Source organism: Lissotriton vulgaris, chromosome 5 (assembly GCF_964263255.1).
Source record: "Lissotriton vulgaris chromosome 5, aLisVul1.2, whole genome shotgun sequence".
Lineage (NCBI taxonomy): Eukaryota > Metazoa > Chordata > Amphibia > Caudata > Salamandridae > Lissotriton > Lissotriton vulgaris.
The window spans coordinates 779,886,144-779,906,884 of record NC_141693.1 but is presented as its reverse complement, the minus strand read 5'-3'; the positions used below and the strand labels follow the sequence as shown (position 1 = coordinate 779,906,884).

Genomic DNA, 20,741 nt, shown 5'->3' with positions numbered 1-20,741 from the left:
TGGTTCGTCTACAAGGATTCCCGACGTCTTTTCAGACATATGCAGCTGCAGCCCCTGGGCTAGGTAAACTCGGCATTTCGGTGCCCCAGCATAGCCTCACTATCCAAGGGTCAGGATCCACTGTCGTTTTCGATCTACCTTATCGGGTTCGCCCGAGAACACTAACTTTGTCTTTACTAGCTCCCATAGACTTTGTCCCGCATCCCGCGTGAGAGTGCACACTCTGCACCCGAGTCCCCTAAGCCTCCTACTAGTAATCTGAAGGTTCAGTAACGTAGTCCTAGCGATTCCAAAGCCTATTAGTACAGTACTTACCTGCTAGTAATTTCGCATTCCACTTCCATAGTATATGGTTTTTCGTGCCCCTCGGGCATTTGTGTAAATTGTGCAACTTGAAGTATTTTTATAAGAGTTTTGTTGTGTGCTTAGTACCCTGTCCTCATAAAGAGTACAGGGCTGTTGTGATTCTAATAAATACACTGTTTATTTTCATAACACTTGTGTGGTGTCCTTTCACTTGGTGTTCAAGGGGTATATGTGATGGTATAACAGCTGGCTTAACACGCCCTCTAGAGTTTAGCCCGAAGACTGCTTGTATCCACGCTACTAGGATAGCTGGTCTATAAGGTTGACTTACAACCAATCACCATAAGGGTTGTTTGGACTGATACAAAGTGCTCACTAGAATAGTGAACAATATATATCAGGCCAACTTCTCACATTGGTGAGCAGCGGTTGGGATTTGAGCTTGCTGTTGTTTTACCACACGTATCCTAAGAATATCTTGTGAAAGATCACATAAGTACTTCAGGTACATATAACTTAGCTTAGAATACTCTGAGTTCTACTGAACCAGCTGTTGTAGCTCCTCAAGGCTTAGCACACATTGGCTGCAACTCTTAGCAAGGGATCAGTAGGCAAACATATAGTGTAGGTAGGTGCATCACTTACACCACACTAGAATCAGCATGTCAGACAAAGGAGGAAACTCTGAGTCTCCCCTTGTGTCAGTGGACCCTCCACAGGTCACTTCCAGATATGCTGCTCTTCGCTTCCAGGAGATGAGACAAGTGTGTACCTCCAGGAAGCTAAAACAGGGGTCTAACCCCACAATCCCATTCCTGATTGGTCTCTTAGAGACTTATGATGCCAGGAGGGCTGGTAACCCAGACCCTTCTAATCCAGATGGGAACATGCCCCCCCTAGAGGGAACCTCAGGTGACCCTGACCTTATCCATCTCTCTGCAGAAGGTGAAGAGGAGGATGAGGATCTAGAGCCATCTGAGGACGAGGCAGACAAAGGTCCAGAAGTAGTTAGCCAGCTAACTAGGGACAACTTAAGCAGGCATGAGAATGGTACTAGGAGACCCCTGGGGCCCCTCTCAGGCCAGCTTAACATTGGGAATGGACGAGTTAGGTCTCTATCAAGAGGCTCTAACAGATCCATTCGACCCAATGGCTCTCAGGCCTCTGCTCAGAGGAGGATGACATCCCCTCAGAGGAGAGTATATGAAGCCAAAGAAAGGGAAGTCAATCTGAGGATTGAAAGGGAAGAACTTGCCTTGGCCAAAGAGAGACTTGCCTTTGCTAGAGAGCAAGAGTTGAGTGGGACAAATCCCACTGGTGGCAGCATTCCCCCAAGGGAAAACAGGAGTTTAGACACTAGGCACCTGAGTAAGATAGTGCCCCCCTTTAAACAAGGGGATGATATCCACAAATGGATTACTGCTTTGGAGAGGGCCTGCACTGTACAGTGTGTCCCCCAGAGTCAGTGGGCAGCTATCTTGTGGCTCGACTTTGAAGGTAAAGGTAGAGACAAGCTCCTCACTACTAGAGCTGAGGATGCTAATAATTAATTACCAAGTCCTGAAGAGTACACTGATACATGGGTTTGGCCTAACCACTGAGCAGTACAGGTTGCTGTTCAGGGATACCCAGAAAACTCAGTCTCAGGATTGGTCTGGCTTTGTAGATTGTGCCACTAAGGCTTTGGAGGGCTGGTTGCTGGGCAGTAAGGTTACTGATTACACAGGATTGTATAATTTGATCATGAGAGAACAAATTTTAAACAATTGTCAGAACCAGTTGTTGCATCAGCATCTTGTTGACTCAGATCTGACCTCTCCCCAAGAATTGGGAAAGAAGGCGGACAGATGGGTCAGAACAAAAGTTAAGCAAAACCAGGGCCAGAACCAGGGTGGTCAGAAGAAAGCAGATCAGAAGGGTAAAGATTCTAAGGGTGAACAAAATGACCAGAAGTCTTCAACAGGTCCCCAACAACCCAAAGAGGGTGGGGGTCAGGCAAAGAAGAATCAAGAAGGCCAATCTAAAAGGTGGTGCCAATACTGTAAAAGTAAAACTCACTGGTTTAGTGAGTGCACCAAGAAAGGAGGGCAGACTCCTACTACTGCAGCCCCTAAGGCACCTGTGCCCCCTAGTACAGCCAGCAGTAGTAGTGCACCTCCCAAAGGACTAGTTGGGTTAACCTTGGGTTCTGAGGGGTATGACAACTTAGTTGGCACACTCACTCAGGCTGTCCTTGTCTGTACATGGGATGTGGATATATTCCCTGATGTCAGTCCCAATACTTTGGGCAAATACAGACAGACACCTTCACAATGGTGACACCTAACTTTGTGGACACTGGACAGATCATGCCAGGTACAGATTTCCTGGTGACCAATGCAAGCAATGTCACTACCAGTCACAGTATGGCAATTGTTGCTTTCTCCTGGGGAGGGGTAATTGGCCAAAACAAGGTTGTAGTTAGCTCAGACCTCCCAGTGGATTGTTTGTTGGGCAATGATTTGGAGTCATCACAATGGTCAGAAGTGGAGCATATGACTCACATGGAGATGTTAGGCTTGCCAGCACATGTGCTTGCTGTGACTAGGTCACAGGCCAGAAGATGCCCCACTGAACAGGTGCTGGGTCCTGGAACAATGGACCAGCCACCTTCCAAGAAGAAGAGCAGTAGGGTTAAGGCGTTGCCTTCCGCCTTCCCCCTTGCACCAGGTTGAGGATCAAGTCTCAAAGGAGGCTGACCTACAGGAACTGAGGGAAACTGAGCCTAAAGAGTTTGAACTTGATCAAGTTGAATTCCTGGGCTCAGGGGGGCCCTCAAGAGAAGACCTGGGGAAGGAACAATTAGACTGCCCTTCCCTTGAACCCCTCAGACAGCAGGCTGCTGCTGAGGCTGCTGGGAACGCCACAGGTACCCACAAGGTATACTGGGAGGATGGACTCCTGTACACTGAGGCAAGAGACCCCAAGCCTGGCATGACCAGGAGGCTGGTTATCCCCTTGACTCAGAGAGGTTTCCTTCTTACCTTGGCCCATGAGATTCCCTTAGCAGGTCACTTAGGCCAGACAAAGACTTGGGACAGGCTTGTCTCACACTTTCACTGGCCTCACATGAATGAGGATACCAAGGAGTTTTGTCGCTCCTGTGTCACTTGCCAAGCCAGTGGTAAGTCAGGTGGCACAACAAAGGCCCCCCTTATACCAATGCCTGTGGTGGGTGTGCCCTTTGAAAGAGTGGGGATTGACATTGTTGGTCCAATGGAACCCCAGACAGCACCAGGGCACAAGTTCATACTGGTGGTAGTGGATCATGCCACCGGGTATCCTGAAGCTATTCCCCTTAGGACCACTACAGCACCTGTTGTGGCAAGAGCCCTAGTTGGAGTGTTCTCCAGAGTGGGCTTCCCTAAGGAGGTTGTCTCTGACAGAGGTGCAAACTTCATGTCAAGCTACTTAACTGCTATGTGGAAGGAATGTGGTGTCAACTACAAGTTCACTACACCCTATCATCCACAATGCAATGGGCTTGTTGAAAGGTTCAACAGGACCTTAAAAGGGATGATTCATGGACTACCTGAAAAGCTCAGGCGTAGATGGGATGTCCTGATACCCTGCCTTTTATTTGCTTATAGAGAAGTCCCTACAAAAGGGGGTTGGCTACAGCCCTTTTGAACTTTTGTATGGACATCCTGAAAGAGGACCCCTGTGTTTGGTGAAGGAAGGATGGGAGAGACCTCTCAAAAAGCCTGCAACCAGCATAGTGGACTATGTACTTGGTCTCCGCTCCAGGATGGCTGAGTATATGGAAAAGGCATCTGAAAACCTTAAGGCCAGTCAAGAACTCCAAAAAGCTTGGTATGACCAAAAGGCTGTCCTGACTGTTTATCAGCCTGGGCAGAAGGTGTGGGTGTTGGAGCCAGTGGTCCCAGCAGCACTCAAAGACAAATGGTCTGGGCCCCACACAATTTTTGAGCAAAAGGGAGAGGTCACCTACCTGGTGGACCTTGGAACTCCCAGGAGCCCCCACAGGGTGCTCCATGTAAACAGGCTCAAAGCATATGTCGACAGGAAGGACATGAGCTTGCTCATGGCCATAGATGAGGGACAGGAGGAAGAGAGTGACCCTCTCCCAGACCTGCTCACTCAGAATCCTGATGGTGGGTCAGTAGATGGTGTTGTCTTTTGTGGCAGCCTCTCTGAACATCAGCAGAAGGATTGCAAACAGGTTCTTCAATCCTTCAGGCATATGTTCTCTCTAACACCCAGCCAAACCAATTGGTGTACCCATGAGGTTGACACTGGTGACAGCCTGCTAGTCAAGAGTAAAATCTACAGGCAGCCTGATCATGTTAGAGACTGCATCAAAACAGAAGTGCAGAAAATGTTGGAGTTGGGAGTCATTGAACCCTCAGATAGCCCTTGGGCTAGTCCAGTAGTTCTAGTGCCAAAGCCTCACACCCAGGGTGGTAAGAAGAGATGAGGTTTTGCGTAGACTACAGAGGTCTCAATGCAGTCACTAAGACCGATGCCCACCCAATACCAAGGGCAGATGAACTTAGAGATAGATTGGCTTCTGCCAACTACTTAAGTACATTTGACCTAACAGCTGGGTATTGGCAAATCAGGTTAGCTGAGGATGCCAAGCCCAAGACAGCATTTTCTACCCCTGGTGGGCATTATCAATTTGTGGTAATGCCCTTTGGTTTGAAAAATGCACCTGCCACCTTCCAAAGGCTGGTGAATCATGTTCTCACTGGGCTGGATGACTTCTGTGCAGCATATCTTGATGATATTGCTGTCTTTAGCTCCACCTGGGAGGATCACCTGGTCCACCTGAGGAAAGTGTTAGAGGCACTGCAAGCAGCAGGTCTCACTATCAAGGCCACCAAGTGCCAGATAGGGCAGACACAGGTTGTATACTTGGGCCACCTTGTAGGTGGAGGCCAAGTTCAGCCACTGGAGAGCAAGATACAGTCAATCAGGGACTGGGCTCCTCCAACCACCCAGACTCAGGTTCGAGCTTTCTTGGGCCTGACTGGTTACTACAGAAAGTTTGTCAGGAATTATGGATCAATTGTGACTCCACTTAATGAACTGACAAGTAAGAAAATGCCAAAAAAGGTTCAGTGGACAGCAGGCTGTCAAAAAGCATTCGATGACCTAAAGCAGGCCATGTGCACAGCACCTATCCTCAAGAGTCCAGACTACTCCAAACCATTCATTGTCCAAACAGATGCTTCTGAGTTGGGTGTGGGAGCTGTTCTATCTCAACTGAATTTTGATGGTCAAGACCAGCCCATTGCTTTTATAAGCAGAAGGCTGACCCCAGAGAGAAAAATTGGTCAGCTATTGAGAGGGAGACCTTTGCTGTGGTTTGGGCCCTAAAGAAACTGAGGCCATACTTGTTTGGCACTCATTTCAAGATTCAGACCGACCATAAGCCCCTCTTGTGGCTAAATCAGATGAAGGGTGAAAACCCCAAACTGCTTAGGTGGTCCATTTCCCTACAGGGGATGGATTTTACAGTGGAGCATAGACCTGGCACTGATCATGGCAATGCAGATGGGCTCTCCAGGTATTTCCACTTAGAGCAAGAAGACTCACCTGGTCAAGGTTAGTTTATTGTCCCAAAGTTTGGGGGGGGGGTCATGTAGGAGAGTAGGGTCTGCAATCCTATGATCACCCAGATTTTTTGCTTTTGTTTCACTGGTTTACGACTTTCCCTGGCTGTGGGCCTGCTAATCAGACCCACAGCCTAGCTGTTCTCTCACTAAATTGACATGTGTACCGTAGGTGCATTATCCAATTGGAACTGGGCCACCTTATCAGACCCTGTAACTCATGGCATAGGTGTACCCAGGGCCTACCAGGGGCTGAAGCATGTATTATGCCACCCCTGGATGGCCATCTAAATCTGACACAACTGGCTGCACGACAGCTGGGGCAAGGTGGTGTAATCACCCTTCGCTTTAGATATAGTATACCTATATCTAACCCTAAAAATGGACACACAGATTCCTATCAGTCACTCCTATGGCAGGCCTTGACAATCCTGAAGGCAGAGTGCGTGGAATCGTGTGAAATGGTGCTCTGGCATGAGCTGAGCCCATTTGCAGCTTGCGGAACCAAGTCCTAATAGCTGTTCCATGATAACGGATACCATATACTCTTAAGTGCATTATAATCCTCGCGGTTAAATGCTATCTTTGGTATTGCTTTATCAAAACATGTCGAGTAAGGTGTCATACGAATTGGAATACTAACCCCTCGCCAATTCTGGCGACGGGGTTAGCATTCCACCCTTCTAGAGGGACACGACATGTATGTAACTGTGAACCCCGGTTAAAGTTAACTGAAGCCTCAGCTCCACAAAATGGATGCTGCCACCACAGACACGAGTCTGACCTCCTGCTGCTGGGAGTCCTTCCAGCGAGGAGAGCTTGGACAAAGGGTTTCCTGTCAGGGGCGGTGCTAGCACCATCCCAGACAGGGTTTTGTGTATCCTGGGTAGGCAGGGCTTTACAGGAAGGTGACTGCAAGTAGCACCCCGGTGCTCACTACGCATCTGCCGGCTAGAACCAGTTCCAGGGGCACACCAGCCCCTGGCCTGGGGAAAGTCCGGCATGGGAGAGGGGTGTAACCACCCCCTTCCTGGTCCCACCCCTAGGGCAGGACCTAGTCGCGTACCCACCCCTTTCTTTAGGATAAAGGCAGGAGCGGGGACCCTTCCAAATTAGATCATCTTTGAATCAAGAAACTACTTTCTACGAAAGGAACTCTCGACTTCTTCTCAAGATTTCTCCCTTGTGACTAAGGAGTAGTCACCCTGCATCCGCAGGCACCATCTAAGAACTCTGCGGTTTGCTGCACGTCCTTCCTCAGGAAACCGACCGACCAGCACGACGAGACCCGGCTTCCCTGGCACCTCTGACCTCTACCTACCTCTACAGCTAAGCTGAGAACCGTAGGTGCGACGAGACCTCGAGGGACCGGCCATCATCAGAACTGCACGACTTTGATCCAGAACGACCGCCGAGGGATCCTCTGGTGAGTGCTTTGGGGTCCGAGAAGCCCCGACCCTGAGCAGCTCCAGCACCGAAGTCCAGCCTCCCAGAATCTCCACGATCTGCGTGGGGCCCTTCTGCTTTTTGCTGCTCACCGCGTTGTTTGGCTACTAGCCCGCTGGCTAGTGGCCTTCTTAACGACGCCCGACGACATCACTGCTGCTGGTCTGGTTGCTCCAGACTTGCCCTTGCTCCCGTCCAAAAGAGGAGCACCCCGGACCCTCCTGGTCCACACCAGACGCCATTTTAGGTCCACCGCGTGGGCTTGAATTTGCCAAGACTTGTTGCCCCAATCCTGGGTCCAGCGACGTCGACAGCATCATCCATCGTGGGACAGCTCGCACCTCCATCCTGGTCGCCGACAACACCTCCTGGTCCGTGAGATCTGCAGAGCACAGCGTCGCCCACTCACCTAGTCGAGGTGACTACCATCCGGTGCCCTCCTGGTGCCACCTGACTACTGGCTAGTAGTCACGAACTTGGTCCCCTCTGCTTTCAGGTGTCATCCATCTTCGATCCAGGCTTGGATCACTCGAACAATCTTCACTGGTCTCCTGCCAGCAACTCCTTTTCTTCAGGCTCCTGGTTCGTCTACGAGGATTCCCGACGTCTTTTCAGACATATGCAGCTGCAGCCCCTGGGCTAGGTAAACTCGGCATTTTGGTGCCCCAGCATAGCCTCACTATCCAAGGGTCAGGATCCACTGTCGTTTTCGATCTACCTTATCGGGTTCGCCCGAGAACACTAACTTTGTCTTTACTAGCTCCCATAGACTTTGTCCCGCATCCCGCGTGAGAGTGCACACTCTGCACCCGAGTCCCCTAGGCCTCCTACTAGTAATCTGAAGGTTCAGTAACGTAGTCCTAGCGATTCCAAAGCCTATTAGTACAGTATTTACCTGCTAGTAATTTCGCATTCCACTTCCATAGCATATGGTTTTTCGTGCCCCTTGGGCATTTGTGTAAATTGTGCAACTTGAAGTATTTTTATAAGAGTTTTGTTGTGTGATTAGTACCCTGTCCTCATAAAGAGTACAGGGCTGTTGTGATTCTAATAAATACACTGTTTATTTTCATAACACTTGTGTGGTGTCCTTTCACTTGGTGTTCAAGGGGTATATGTGATGGTATAACAGCTGGTTTAACACGCCCTCTAGAGTTTAGCCCGAAGACTGCTCGTATCCACGCTATTAGGATAGCTGGTCTATAAGGTTGACTTACAACCAATCACCAGAAGGGTTGTTTGGACTAATACAAAGTGCTCACTAGAATAGTGAACATTATATATCAGGCCAACTTCTCACATAAGGCTTAGCACAAGACCAAATAACGACAAAAATATACCACAGTCTTAATAAATACTCTTGGAAGGGAAAATAATAGTTCAAGTGTAGTTTCTTCTTAGCACAAAAGTCTTTCGTATCAAAAGCAACTCTTCTTCTTGGAATACAGTTCTTGGCAACAATGTAACCCACACGGGAGTCACACGACGTCAAGGCAAAGTTAATCCAAAGGTTCGGCGTCGACCGCGAGGAGCGCTACGTCGAGCCCGGAGTCGCACAGACCCCCACAACACAGTACCTTGGAAAAGCGAAGCACACAATGATCAGCGGCGTCGAGCAATCCGGCATCGCGTCGTCGGTGTCGATCAGGCCTCAGTAGTCGTCGATGTCGATGATGCTGTTGCAAGAGTGAGCAGCGCTCACGGCGTCGAGAGGGCAAAGAGTTGATGTGATCAGCAGCGGTGCAGACACGAGGTCCCTTGGAGCTGGAGCCGAACTCACTACTCACTGGCGTTGCTGCTGGCGTCGATCAGGCCCGGCGACCGGCGTCGAGGAAGCGGGACACTTGAGCCGTTACTCACGGTGTCGAGCTGGATTCGGCGACGTCCGTCGGCGTCGAGATTGCTGGTTTCTTTCAGAGGCGCTGGATTCACAGGTTCCAGCAAATAGCACTTTAAGCAGATGAAGTCCTTTAGCCCTGTGACTTCAACAGGAGACTGGCACTCTTCTTGTCCTTGGAGATTTTTTTAGCAAAGTTTGAGAGTACACACACAGTTCCTCTCTCCTGGTTCCTTGGCAAAAATAAAGAAGCAATGCGGGATTCCCCCCAGCAAACAGCACACTGGCAGAAGGGGTAGGCAAGTCCTTGGATCAGCAGGCTTCTTGTCCTTGGTTTCAGGGTTCCTTGTCAGAAGTGATCTAAATTCTTGGTTCAGGGGTCCTTCTCTTATACCCCTTTTTGGCTTTGATCCCTTTGTCCATGCAGGGGAATTTCCCAACATCCTGGGTCTGTTGTGGGTGGAGCCAGGCAGAGGCACCTGGCCTATTCACTGAGCAGGGCTGGGTCCTCAGACGCCCAGCAGGAGGTGGAGCCAGCATTGAAATGGGCAGGAGCAGAGCTATCGGCCTCCTGGTAGGAGGTGGGGCTAGGATCGTCCATGGCAGGCACGGAGCCATCAGCCGCTTGGCAAGAGGTGGAGCCAGCATTGAATCAGGCAGGGCAGGCTATCAGCAACTACTCTCCCCCTACTCTCAACGCAAATGTCCCGCTCATCTCACACTGACTCATCCAGACCTCTGGAGCCACCCAGCTCCTGTCACGCACACACCAAACCAGCAGAAACCCGAAATGGTTAGACAAGAAAATAGACACTTTCTAAAAGTGCTATTTTCAAACCCAGAGTCCAAAAACCATCCACACCAACGGATGCGTAATTAAACCCAAAGTTCAGGGATACCAAACTCAACATTGCACCATGCTCCCCGAGCCAGCTAGGATTATAGCATTAATAATCCTGGCGGCCCATTCTAACTAATGGAGAGCAGGTTACCTCGCAATAGTGAAAAACGAATATGGCAGTAATTCACTATTAGGACATGCCAACTTGGTCAGGCTTGTCCTACCTTATACTTACAATGCACCCTGCCTGTGGGCCTACCATAGGGGTGACTAACATGAAGTTAAGGGAAGGTTTAGGGACTGGCAAGTAGGTGTACTTGCGCAGTCAGCGTGACAGTACTAGACTGCACGTGGGTCTGGCAATGGCAGACTCTCAGACATACTTTTAGTAGGCCGCTCTTGTGGGTGGCACAACACGTGCTGCAAGCCCACGAGCAGCATTTGTATTTACAAGCCCTGGCACTCCTGGTGCACGAGACTAGGGACTGACAGTAAACCAAATAAGCCAAACATGGAATTCAATCAATACAGTAATTTAACATAGGGAGCACTTGCACTGTGGCACTGAACAGCAGTGGCACAGTGCCCAAAGCGTATACTAGCAAAAACATCGTAAACAGTGGAGGCAAACAGAAAAAATGGAGGAGAGACCCAAGCCAATGATGCCAGGTCTAACAGCGACGAAGTGCAACCTAAGAAGCCATGGCACGACCAAGCACCTCTGAGATGTCCAGAGCGGAGCAAAGAATAAACGCGGCCAGCTCAATGCCATCCAACACATGGTGTCTCAAATCAACACAGGCACCCTCCTGAGAAGCAGCAGACATAAGGGACTCCGCCGAGTCGGACAAGCAAGAAGTGGCCCTAGCCAAAACACACAGCATGTTAAGGGCCCGCAGAGCAGCACTGGTTGAGGCAAATCAATTGCCCCTCAGGAGTCCAGCCAGCGGGCCTCCCGTGAAGGGGGAGACAACAGCGGCGGCAGAGAGGGAAAGGCATTCTGCAAAGGATGGCCTCTGGTAGAGGGGTGGAGAGGAAAGACACCGGATCACGCGGAGCCGGATGGTGGCGGTGCAGAAGGTGTTGGGGTACCGGGTCCCCCGTGGCGGGACGGCCCCAAGTCCCTAAAAGTGAAGAATGTAACGAACCTTCGAAGGGAAGCAGCAGCTCCCTACCACCAGAGCCCTGATGGAGAACCACCAGAAGATGATCTGCTGGGAAATGGGCAGCTGGATCACCCATGCGCAAAATTCCCACAGTCGTGGAAACAGCCCGAGCAAAGGCCGCATCCGCCTCCGTAGGGCCCAGCGGTGGGGAAACCAGTACCTCACTAGGCGCCGGCTGCAAGCTAGGGCAGCCGTCTCCCAAGCCCACCGGAGGAAGAAAGGGCCAGGTCCGGAAAGGAGGAAGAGGGACCGAGGAATGGGGAACCTGTGGTGCCTTCGGCGAAGACCGCGACCACGGCGACGGTGAGGAGCCGTGCTTAGACGACGTCAGGGAAAAAGCCACGACGCGCGGCCTGTCTCCGGCGAGGATGACACCAGCAAGCGTCGAACCTCTGGAGAAGAGGCGTCCGAGGACTAGTCAACGGCTCGACGTCAGCCTGGCGCCATAGATTCTGCAATCTGAGGCAGGACATGGTCGTCTGACACCAGGGGAAACGCCGGAACGACCTCCGCCACAGTGCTTGGCGCAGGAGACCGGGGCAGGGCCGGAGCTGGGGCGGCGAGGGAACGACGCCGGAAAGGCATCAACCCGACCTACGACGAGGCAGCCGCCTGCGTGGAGGGGAGAGAGGGACCGGTGACTGGACGAGAAGGGCCCTCCGCCAGCCCCTGTGGCGCCGCCAGGGCCAGCAGCCACCGGTGCCAAAGCGGCGTTACCTCAGACGAGGCAAACGCCTGTCCCGAGAACCGAGTGGGACCACACCACAGGGAGTCCCGCTGGAGTTTACGGCGAAGCAGAGGCGCTGTGGGCCGAAGGAGGGACCCCCGAAGGGCCACACCCCAACGGCGCCACATCCTCCGAACCTGGATCCGAACCAGTCAGCGCCGGAGCCACCGGCAACGCCCCGCACACTGCAAGGGATCTGCTGACATCCCAGGAGGGGATAAAAAGCCAGCGAGGGCTGCAAAGCAGCCGCATATGTCTCCATCTGGGCTCTAGTCGCCCCCACACCGGGAAACGCCAGATAGCGGGACAACACGCTGGGCCGCACCACCCGCTGAGAGCCCGTGCCCCCAACAGGCCATTGGGGACGAACTGCAACACTTACTGACAGGTGAGCGACGCTCTTGTGGCCTGGGAGAGGGACGATGTCGAAGACAGATGCGACAGTTCCGAAAACCCTCCGCAGGGGGCGGGCGTGGTGACGCCGCCGACCTGGACATGCGAGTTGGGAGAAGTTTCATCCAGCGCTCCCGCCGGGACTTCGGTTTCATCTGCTGGCACGCCTCCCAATCAGTGGAGTCGTGGTGTTCCTCCAAACACCACATGCAGATGGGGTGAGGATCCGTCGCCGACATCTGGCGTGCACAAGACGAGCACAACTTAAAGCCCGAAGGCATTCGCACACTGTTCCCACACACAACGCAATAAGCGAAAGGGAAAGGCCTGAACAGGCCCGGAGCACAATCCGGATACGCGTTGCACACGGACAAGAAAAAAACAGACGTAGGCGTGCCGGAGTGGGACTTATGTGATCGCGCTAACTTCAGGTACGCGGACAACGCCTGGGCTGAGTCGCGTGGTGCCGTTCCCCCGGCGCGCAGGGATGCGATGGAAGAAAGTTTTCCGGATCCAGTCTCACTCCTGGGGATAATTCTACATTAAGGAATCTGTGGCTAGTAGTCTCTATCAGATACGGACGCTCGCTTTTTATCTGCAGCGTACAGAACAGTTCCAGGTGGATGACCAGCTCTTTGTTGGATACGTGGGCGCCAAAAAGGTCGGGTCGAGCACAAGTGGACCATCTCCGGTGGGTCATTCTGTGCATCAAATCATGTTACTACTTGGCTAAGAAGGAGCCTCCTCTGGTGCTGCATGCCCTTTCGGCCAGGGCAACTGCAGCCACTACTGCATTGGGATGCAGCGATCCCTTGAAGGACATTTGTCAGGCAGCTACGTGGGCCTCGCTGCACATGTTTACCAAGCACTACTGCATTGAAAGTCAGGTCTGAAGAGATGGCTTCTTTGGCTGTTTTGTGCTCCATGACTTTCTGGTGTAATCTTGTTCGCAGACCCATCACCGGGGTTGGTATTGCTCTGGTATCTATTCTGAGGTAAGGAATCTATCACTAACGTGTCTCTTTCAGATGCACAAGTTACTACTTGTGTAACGATATATCTGTAAGAGACATTAGTTAGAGATAGATTCCTTACCACCCCACCCATCCTACCCATTCTGCGAACTGATTACTAGGGTTAAGGTCATCCCTTTCAGGGCCCTTGTTTTATGCACCAATGGTCAGTATCTTGCATGGCTCTGCGTTCCTGGCGCGGAAAGTCGTGCACAGAACTGACATCAGAGTGCATGGGTGGCGCATAAGTAGTCTCTGTGACGTCATCTCGGGCGCTTGCGATGCCAGTGACGAACGCGGAGCGGCAGGACGCCGCATACTGACGTGCAGGGGTACTGCTAAGCAAAACTTACCGGATCCAGTCTGACGCCTGGGGATATTCTAAGGTAAGGAATCTATCACTAACTAATATCTCTTATATATATATCGTCACACAAGTAGTCATAACTCATAACTCAAATCATAACTGAAAGACCAACCAAATTGGTAATTCGCAAATTGCAATTAAATTCGCAGAATCAACGTGGAACCCCCTTCGTGATTCTGTAATAGCGATGTTCCACTGATTCTATGAAATAATTAGCGAACTCGCAAAATATTCGCAAATCCAATTCATCAAAAATCGAAATTAGCGAAAAAAAAACAAAATCGCTATTAGCGAGGCGCTATTTAAGGAGAAGTCAAACCAGGTGGTAACCATAAAGTTCAATTTGAAAGAAAATTTAAACTGTTAAAATGGGTGGGGCAAAACAAACACACTTAAGGAGACACAGTAGGAGCATGAGGACAGTCACAATGCCAGGTCTGTACATCGTGGCAAGGCGGCTGAGGCTTCAGCGTGCAGCCCGGAACCAATGCAGGATTCAGGAGCGCATCTTCCGGCTGCGGATAACACTCCTGGGCCAGACTGATGAGGAGATCTACTCCAAACACAGGCTGAATGGGGCAATGATTAAGAAGCTAATTGATGACCTTGACCCCCTGATGCAGCACCCAACACGGAGGACCAATGCCGTGCCCACCCATGTCCAGGTCCTGTGCTGCCTGCACCTCCTGGCCTCTGGAAGCTTCCAGGGGATAGTTGCATATGCAGGGGGGATCTCCCAGAGCACACTGTCCCGCTGCCTACAGATTTTCCTGGACGCCATGCTGACCCAGATACACCATTACACACCCTTCCGAAAAAACCAACAGGACTTAAGTCAAACAAAGCTTCAATTCTACAACATTGCGCAATTTCCCGATGTAATTGGATGCATTGACTGTACCCACATCCACATCTGCCCACCCGTGAGACAGAGTACATGTACCGGAACCGCAAGTCCGACCACTCACTGAACATCCAGGTGGTCTGCAATGCAAAGACAATCATCACTGACATAGTGGCCCAATACCCGGGGAACACGCATGATTCCTTCATCTTCCGGCACAGTGGCATACACACCGGTTGGCCAGGGGTGACTATGGCGAAGGACACCTCCTAGGTAAGTACACATGCCCACATACAGTACGTCGAGACCATGTAGCTGCGCATAACAGGCACTGACCCTCTGCTCCTTTCATTCAGGTGACAGCGCCTACGGCCTCCGTGAGTACCTCCTCACCCCATACCTCAACCCTGCCACACCACAGCAACGGCTTTACAATGCTGCACACATTCGCACTAGAAATTGCATTGAACGGACATTTGGGCTGTTAGAGAGCCGATTCCGCATCCTACATAAGACTGGTGGGGCCCTCAAATACCAGAGGTCTGCTGCCGCATCGTGGCCGTGTGTGCCATACTCCACAATATTGCTACCAAGTGGAGGATACCTGTGGAGTTCTCTGGCAGTGAGTCGGAGGGGGACAACCGCCCACCTGCACATGTGCATCATGCACGCGGTGAGAATCCTGTAGAAGGACACAGGCGCCGCAACCAAATAACAATGAACTATTTCTAGTGCACCCATACCCCTCACACAACACTGCACAAATGCATGAGAAATGAAATAATGACATGAGTCGGATTTACGTTTGAAATAAATTCTTATTGTTTTTTGCACAATAATATTTCTTTAAATTCTTTTTTCACAATACATGACAACTGTATTTTCTCATACAGCCCCATGATAGCGTAGCAGGCGTGCTTGTCTTATCAGCATGGCACTGCTGCTAGAGTACATAGAATCACTGGCGCCTCCGGCCGGACGCACCAAGTCGCCTCTCCACATCCTCCTCGCCAGTATTGGCCCGTGATGCTGTACTGGGCCTGGTGCTGCGGCGGCGTACGGTTTCCACCTGCACGGACAGGCTGCTGAGACTTGATGTGCCCTCACTGGCATCATCCCCCCCCCCCTTGCATGGCCATGGCCACGCCCCTGCTGATTCTGGACAGCTGTTGTGACCTGTTCTAACGCCCTGGCGACATCCTGGCAGCATTGCACCATCTGAATTTCCATCGCCAGGGACCGGCAGAAAAGTTGGGAGGTCGCATTACCAATCGGATGGTTTGATCTGGTGTATGCTGACAGCCGGGTCAGCAGCTGGCGGTGGCGGCGGCGGGTGATGTCCTGCTGTGACACCATGATTTGGCTGTTCTCCCTGACAGCAGCCGTCAGCACCTGCACGCTTTCCGTGAGCTTGCTCATGTTGCACACTGTCTTATAAAGCTGCAGCTGCATGGCTGCCATGTGCCGTGCCTGCTTTTGGTGGACAGCTAGCATCCGTCGTTCTATGCCCAGCCCAGGATCTTGGAAGTGTTCCCCCCCGTCAGCGCGTGTTGACACGTTGCGCTGATGCCTCATCAGTCCGCTGGACTACGAACGCACAGTGGATGTGCGCCGTGTCTGTCTCCTGGGTGGTGGCGTGGCCTGTACCACTGCCATGGGTGTCACATGGGGTGGTTACTGTCCTCCTGTGGCTGCAGGGGTGGCCCTGTCCGCATGGGGAGGTGGTGGTACTGGTGCTGGTGGTTGTGATGGTCCAGGTCGTGGGGCAGGATAGCCCTCTACCTTGGTATCCTCAGGGTTCTCCTCAAACTGGAGTGCCTCGCTGTTTGTGCTGGGTTGTTCTGCAGCACCTGTGATGTAAATGGGTGTATGATTAATGATATGTATCTTGCACATGGGATGTTGCAACATGCATGCAGGCTTGCATTCCCTGACTGGCTTTAGGGATATGTTTCACTTGACAGGTCTGGTTGTGTGTGGCTATCCGGGAACTATTGTCACACTACAGGTCCCAGAATGAAATATGGCATTTCAGATGTGCATGGCCTGCATTACTGGGGTTATCAAATGGCTAGCTCTCAAGGCATGGGCATTGTTAGGGAACGGGGTCGCAGTTGCATGGCACTTACCTTGGGATTGTTGGGTGGGTCGGGAGGTGTCCAGCTGGGTGACCCCCACACAGGCTGCAGGGTTGAGTGTGTCCTCCACCAGGTCTTCAAGTGGAGTGTTGGGCGCAACTGTGGGGTCTCCTCCTCCCGTGGCATGTTGCTCTCTCTTTGGCACGACCTCTGATGTCGTACCACCTCTTCTGCAGCTCATCGATGGAGCGCTGGGTCACTCCAACAGAGTTCACCTTGGACCAGATGCGCTGCCAAATGCGCCTCTTGTCGGCTTCAGGCACCTTCCGTGATTCCTTGCCAAACAGCCTGTTATGGTCCCTGCTTACACCCTCAATGAGGAACTCCAACTCCTGCTCAGAAAATGTTATTTTGCGTTTTCTGCCAGGTGCACTGCTTCCTGCTGCTCCCTGGGACATTCTGGTTTGGTGAGTGTGTCCTGTTGTGGTGCTGCAGGATGTGTCTGGTGGAGCTCTGTGCTGTGCTTCTTCCACTCTCAGGCTCTGTGTTCAGAATGAGTGAGGGAACTGCCTACTTTCTGGTTGTGATGTCATCATTGTGCTCGAAATGCGACTTCCTGTTTTTGCGATATCGCAATTAGCGAGATCGCAATTTGCAATTTCGGTAATTGCAAAATCGCAATTTCAAGATGGAAAACGGGCGATTCTGTGATTTTTGTACAATTTAGCGAAAATCGCAATTGGCAATTGCGGCCGACTGTGATTCGCTTTTTTTAATCGCTTTTCTTGATGCATCCCATTCTGCGAATTCTAAATTGCGATTCGGTATTTTTCGCAATTTGGAATTCGCAGAATATGGCCTTGATGCATCTGGGGGTTAATGTTCATCCCTGTAGTCTGAAGGGAAATGATTTAAAAAGATCCAACACTTAGTTTATTGGATGCGGGCGAATGATGTCAAAACGATGGAAGCTATATCTGTGGAAACCGTTGTTTAAAAAAGGTGATCGCCTAGCTCCTCAGAACTATCGCCAGATTGCATTACTGGACGCAATCGGCAAAGTCTTTACAAGATGTCTGCTCAAACGAATAAATGTCTGGGTGGAGCACTCAAATATTCTTCCATTTGAGCAGACGGGCTTCAGGAAAAATCACGGTACCCTGGACAACTTGGCAGCCCTTCAGGTAATAACCGACAAATACATTGGAGCCAGAAAGGGGAGAGTCTATGTGGCATTCATAGATTTCTCCACGGCCTTTGATAAGGTCGACCGACAATTACTGTGGAGAAAGCTACATGCTCTGGGAATGCCCCATGGACTCTTAGGTTTGGTTTGAGAAGTTGTAAGTGTGATCTCCACATAGAAATAGTTCAGTTAGCCAGGATTAATATCCGTTTTTTCCAGCTCTTAGTATGGAAGACAGAGACATTTCTGTTTGCAGAGAAAAACATTTTTTCTTTTATTTTGGTTCACACAGCAAAGACAGCCGACACGTGTTTCGCCCCCTCTTGGCGATTTGCGCTGGGGCTTTCTCAAGCCTAGATAAGGTAGGTCTCATAAAAATTCCAATTCAAGGTGAGTACAGTGTCCAATATATAAAAATATAAATCTTCAGTGGTAAAACATTTCTTTTTAGGCTGATGCCCTCGCTCCTAGAGCCCTCCCGGCATTGTCGTTCTTAGGTCATTACCTCTCTTAGGTTTGGTACAAGACTTACACGATAACACATGGTGCAGAGTACTATTGGGGGGAGAAAGAGGCTTATTCCAGCTTATTCATCGGCAAACGGCCTCAAGCAGGGCTGTCTTTTAGCCCCCCTCTTATTTTCCCTCTACGTTAGTGACCTTCCCCTTACTATATCCGCATGTGAAGGCATCGCCCCACGCTTGGGAGACACATATATTTCTTGTCTAATGTATGCGGACGATATATTGATTTTAGACCTTACCCCAAAAGGCCTCAATAACCGTCTGCAATCATTATACACATTCTCCGAAGACCATTTCCTGAAAATAAATATCTCTAAAAGTAAGGTAATGTGCATGGAGGGGAGAAAAAAACTGAAGTTAGAAAACATCAGTTGGGAGCTGGGAGGTCAAAAATTAGAAAGAGTGTCATCTTACGTATTCTTGGGCAAGGTTGTTAACAGTAACCTGAGTAATAAATCCCATATTGAAAACAGCTCCCACAAGGCAAAGTCACAGGGAAACGGGTTAAGAGCACTATACAAATCGACTGGTAAAAGACACTTTGGATATCTGCTGGAGGTATTCCGGGCAAAAGTCCCCCCAACTTTGCTTTACGGCATCGAACTTATCGACTTAGTCGAATGGGGTTTTTTAGACACAGTTGAGGGTTCCCTCTTGAGAACCTTAATCTCGGCTAATAATAGCTGCAGTACAGCTGCCCTTCGCTTGGAATTCGGGCTAAGAAGCAGCTGGGCACAGGGTCTGGCAGGAGTCATCCGCTGGGTAATATGTTTGATCAAAGGAAAGCCAGCCACATTAAGATCCCTAATTAAAAAAAGAGTTGATGGGCCCCCTAAAAGAGTATTCAATCCTTGTAAAGAACTATAGGAAGGCCATCACACTCTTGGATCTGGAGGAAGCCACCCTTCTAGACCTTTCTACACAACAACTAAAGCTCACATTAAAACAAGCTACATGGAAGTTGAGCTATGAAAGAGATCGTAACCTGATTATACAAAAAAAGGGGACTAGCCAAGCTGTTGACTCTTGTTTGTTTAGACAAATACAACCTTATGTCTCTTGGAATATACCCCATGGCTTGCGCCGCTTTTGGCTGCTTCTTAGGCAAGATCTCCTCCCATTGAATAAGCTGCTAGCCAAATGGCACGGTATATCCAATATATGTAACTTTTGTAACAGTTCAGTCCAAGACTCCATACATGTCTTGTTAGTTTGTCCAGCACTAATGGCTCATCGTCGGTTGTGGGTAAAGCCCGTATGTATGCAGTTTGGTATTCTATCAGCTAGATCTTTGATAGATGCGATCTTTTGTCCCCCAAATGAAATTTTCTGTAACAGAATTTTTAATTTTTTCAAATGTTTTTTAGAATTGTACTAGTTGAACGGCATGCCAATTTGTATATTACTGTAGAATAAGTTGACTACATGTGGTCTCATTTTAATATGTCTAATCTGTTATCTTGTAATATGTGGATCTCCAAGGAGTTCCAAAATCATATTTATAAATAAATAAAAAAATAAAAATAAATAAAAATATCTGTGGAAATAAAAACGAAATAAAAAACGAGGTAGGAAGCAATGAGGTGTGACCCGGAAGGGGGCTGCAAGATACGGGGAGGAGAGAGACGACCTGCAGATGCACTCGAAAGAAGTGCTTGTTAGAAAATACGAACAAGCAAAACTAGTGAAGAGGTTAAGTGATAGGTGAGCTTCTGGAGGAAATTCTGTGCTCTTGGTTCTGTCCCAGAAAACACACTAAAGAGCAGAGAAGAGGATGTGGTGTAGCAGTCAGAGCTGCCGATTTCAGACTTGGGGACCATGGTTCAAGTCTTGGCGTCGGCTCAGCATCAAATCATTTAATCTTCTTGTGACTCCAAAACATGAATATGTAATGTAACTGATGCTCATGTAAAGAGCAAAGTATATTTTACAAAATTGCAAGCATTCCTCACATCACCTTTTGTGTTTCTGATGTACCGCCCTAAGTGGCAAGGGTATGCAAAGACATGGGGACTGCGCTCACTGTAGCACTGGAACTAAAGCAAACCATACTGAAGTGCCCCTTTACGGGCAAAACCGCTATTGGGTTGCTTGTGTTCTGGTTCAGGGAATACCTGGCATAGCAGGTCGGGCTACACAGTTCTTATCGGAGAAGGGTCAAGACTGATTTGCATATGGCTGGGTCCAAACTGAGGTGGCACAGTGGGTAAAAAAAAAAAGATGGTGTGGAATGCTACCACGAGTGTCAGTGGTGAGGCAAATTGTAAGAATTCTTCCCATCACCTTCTGTGTGATTCATACTTCTCTCAACATAATATTCCACCACTTTGTTGATTAGGCTATCATTTTTCTGGTTTGTTGATTGTGAAGAGTAATATGTTTTGTGTTGTAATAT

The 20,741-nt window shown here is 50.0% G+C and overlaps 1 protein-coding gene across 1 annotated transcript in view; it reads right to left on the bottom strand.

The window, feature by feature from the left end:
• The window catches only part of SEC31B (SEC31 homolog B, COPII component), a 1,335,991-nt gene that overhangs the window by 757,358 nt on the left and 557,892 nt on the right, over positions 1–20,741 (bottom strand). The window lies entirely within an intron of this gene.